The sequence below is a fragment of the Phalangium opilio genome, unplaced genomic scaffold, assembly GCF_054372755.1.
Source record: "Phalangium opilio isolate 3A_F unplaced genomic scaffold, DU_Popi_V2 ptg000200l_1, whole genome shotgun sequence".
Taxonomy (NCBI): Eukaryota; Metazoa; Arthropoda; class Arachnida; order Opiliones; family Phalangiidae; genus Phalangium; species Phalangium opilio.
The window spans coordinates 27,737-31,179 of NW_028324213.1; the positions used below are offsets into that span (position 1 = coordinate 27,737).

The following is a 3,443-nucleotide window of genomic DNA, read 5'->3' on the forward strand; positions in this document are numbered from 1 at the left end:
CCGATCACCGAAATTAAGGAGTGTCGAGTCGAGGGCAGTCAGTACTTGGGAGGGAGACCACTTAGGAGCACTGCGTGCCGTTGGCTTTTACACTTTAGTTTCCTTTTTTAAAATCAATCAGATATGAGAAAAGCAAACAGAGTTTATTTTTTTTATTTTTTAAAAACATGCAGAAGGGTAATTTGTGTAATTAGTTTTAAATTCGAATAATTAACTAGTCCACTCGGCAACGGCCATATCACGCTGAAAACACCGGTTCTCGTCCGACCACCGAAGTTAAGTAGCGTCGAGCGCCGTCAGTACTTGGGAGGGAGACCACTTAGGAACACTGCGTGCCGTTGTCTTTTACACTTCAGTTTCCTTTTTAAAATCCACCAGATATGAGAAAAGTCCTTTTTGTTATTTTTTAAAAACATGGAGAAGGGTAATTTGTCTGATTAGTTTTAAATTTGAATAACTAACAAGTTTTCTCGGCAACGGCCATATCACGCTGAAAACACCGGTTCTCGTCCGATAATCGAAGTTTAGCAGCGTCGAGCGCAGTCAGTACTTGGGAGGGAGACCACTTAGGAACACTGCGTGCCGTTGTCTTTTACACTTCAGTTTCCTTTTTTAAAATCCACTAGATATGAAAAGAGCAAACAGAGTTTCTTTTTGTAATTTTTTAAAAACATGCAGAAGGGTAATTTGTGTAATTGGTTTTAAGTTCGAATAATTATCTAGTCCACTCGGGAACGGCCAGATCACGCTGAAAACACCGGTTCTCGTCCGATCACCGAAGTTAAGCAGCGTCGAGCGCAGTCAGTATTTGGGAGGGAGACCACTTAGGAACACTGCGTGCCGTTGTCTTTTACACTTTAGTTTCCATTTTAAAATCCACCAGATATGAGAAAAGCAAACAGAGTTTCTTTTTAAAAAAAAAACATGCAGAAGGGTAATTTGTCTGATTAGTTTTAAATTCGAATAACTGACTGGTTTTCTCGGCAACGGCCAGATCACGCTGAAAACACCGGTTCTCGTCCGATCACCGAAGTTAAGCAGCGTCGAGCGCAGTCAGTACTTGGGAGGGAGACCACTTAGGAACACTGCGTGCCGTTTGTTTCGCTTTCATAGCTTTATTCTTTTAATCCGTTACTTTTAATTTTTGGGAGAGCTCAAATTTTTATAAGTGTTCCGACCGACTGAAAAATTGAAACCTTAAGTCCCCGTTCGTCGCGTAACTTATAAGAATCACTCCAATCAATAACAAAGTCACTCAGTTTTTTGCTTTAGACGAATTCAACGTTTTATTCAATTCCAATCAACTCAAATTCTTTTATTTTCAAACTGTTCCTTTACTTTAACTTTTCTTTTGTATTATTTTTTCCGTGGTATCTAAACCTTTTCCATTTCTTTTATTTTTCGTGGTATCTAAACCTTTTCCTTATTTCCATTATTATTTCCTAGGTTTCTAAACCTTTTCCATTATTCCATTATTTCCGTGATACCTTTTCCTTTTCCTAAGTTCCATTTTTTAATTATTATGTCCGAAGACTATAGCTCCTTGCCTAGGTCTGAGCTTCATTTCTTTTTATTTCTTATGCCCGACTAAGGACTTCTAGCTTCTTCGCTAGCCCATTCCAAAGTGATTATTCTTTGACGTCCAAGTCAGGACTCCTAGCTAGGTTTCAAAGTTCCATTTCAATTTTCCACCCCATATTCAAATCCAGTTTATGTTTTTACCAATTTGCAATTTTGGCCAGAGCATCGGCCTTTACCCTTATTATTCTATCCCCTCATTTTCTCTTTTATTTATCTTAACTTTCACTTTTTACTAATGCACGTGCATGTCATATAATACCCTGAATCTTTGCTCTGTCCTATCCAAGCTAACAAATTTTATTACTTTGTTTTTCAAGCGAACCGATCTCTTCGGTCAAAGATTCTGTTTAAAGCAGTTATACTTATTTTTTCTTACACAAATATCCGACTAAAGTTTTCTATACTGTTTGTTCAAGGAACGATAATAATCCAAGGTTTACAAAAAATATAAAACACAAATGAATATAAACACAAATGAATACAAACTCAATAAACATGAATATTTTTGCGCGCGCGTGAATTAGGCCTAATTCTTATTAAAACATTCATAAACCAATGCACATCAATTAAAATTCATACACTTATGTTCAACATCCTCCCCCCCTTGAACTACGTTTTAAGTAGTTCAAGGAAGAGAGATGTCTTTCGTCAAATTTAAATTTCCAAATGATATAAAAGTTGAACGGGTCGACGTAGTCGATTACCGTTCGGCAGTCTTATCATGCATGAACGTATGATTTCGTCCCTACCTCTCATTACTTGTTCTATTACCGCTAATTTCCACATTGCTCGTGGTTTCATAGCGTCTTCTATCAAAACAACATCATTTAATTTTAATTCTTTACTTGGTTCACCTTTCAATTGTGTTCGGTGATGAGCCGATCTCAACTCTAGCAAATAATTTGTTTTCCAACGGATCCAAAACCGATCCAAAACAGTTTGCCTGTATCGTATGTTAGGTGGGCTCTTCCTAGTATCTTGCGGAGGGGTTCCTAAACGGAACGCACCATCCTTTCCCAAAATCCCCCCACCAGGGGGCCCTGTCTGCTATGTACCTCCACTTTATTTTTAAACTTCCATAATACTCCATGGCTTCTGGACTCCTCATTTTTTCTTGCAAGATTTTTAGATCCGCGTCTGCGCGTTTAAAATTTGCCGCGTTATCGCTGTAAATTATTTTGACCACTCCTCTTCGCGCAATAAACCGTCGAAATGCCATGAGAAAGGCTTCTGTTGTGAGGTCCGTAACTAATTCTTGGTGGACAGCACGCGTTACTGCGCAGGTGAAAACTACAAAGTAACATTTTTTATCTGGTTTTGCATATATTGGACCACCGTGGTCTATGCCGCATATTTCGAAGGGTGGAGCTGGGTTGATCCTTGCGTCCGGAAGTGGCGCCATTTCTGCTTTCATAGGCTTGGCTTTATATCGCTTGCATCTTGGGCATGAATAAATGACTTTATTCACTAATTGCCTGATCTTTGGTATCCAATAGTGTTCTCTAATTTCCGTCAATACTTCGCTTTTACCTGCATGTTTCAATCTTACGTGTGTTTGCCATCCAATTAAATATGATAGTTGATGAGTTCCTGACAATATCCACGGGTGTCGCTCTCGGTAAGTCATTTTTGCCGCGTCTAAGCGCCCTCCCACACACATGACCCCTTGTTTATCCAAAAACGGGTTCAGTGATGTGATACTTGATTTTTTCGATATTTCTTGTCCATTTTCCAAACTTTTTACTTCATCAAAGAAATCTTCTTTTTGCGCTTTCTTTACCCAAAACATTTCAGCATTCATTATTTCTTCCCCTGTCATCGGACCCTTTTTTCTTTCTTGTACCTTATTTCTTGTGTTATGG

General features: G+C 38.7%; 4 pseudogenes; all 4 read left to right on the forward strand.

The window, feature by feature from the left end:
* Window positions 1-225: 225 nt before the first annotated feature.
* LOC149621733 (5S ribosomal RNA) lies at window positions 226-344 on the forward strand (annotated as a pseudogene).
* A 128-nt stretch (window positions 345-472) lies between these two features.
* Window positions 473-591, forward strand: LOC149621734 (5S ribosomal RNA; annotated as a pseudogene).
* Window positions 592-730: 139 nt separating this feature from the next.
* On the forward strand, window positions 731-849 carry LOC149621735 (5S ribosomal RNA; annotated as a pseudogene).
* A 133-nt stretch (window positions 850-982) lies between these two features.
* Window positions 983-1,101, forward strand: LOC149621736 (5S ribosomal RNA; annotated as a pseudogene).
* The last annotated feature ends 2,342 nt before the right edge of the window (window positions 1,102-3,443 follow it).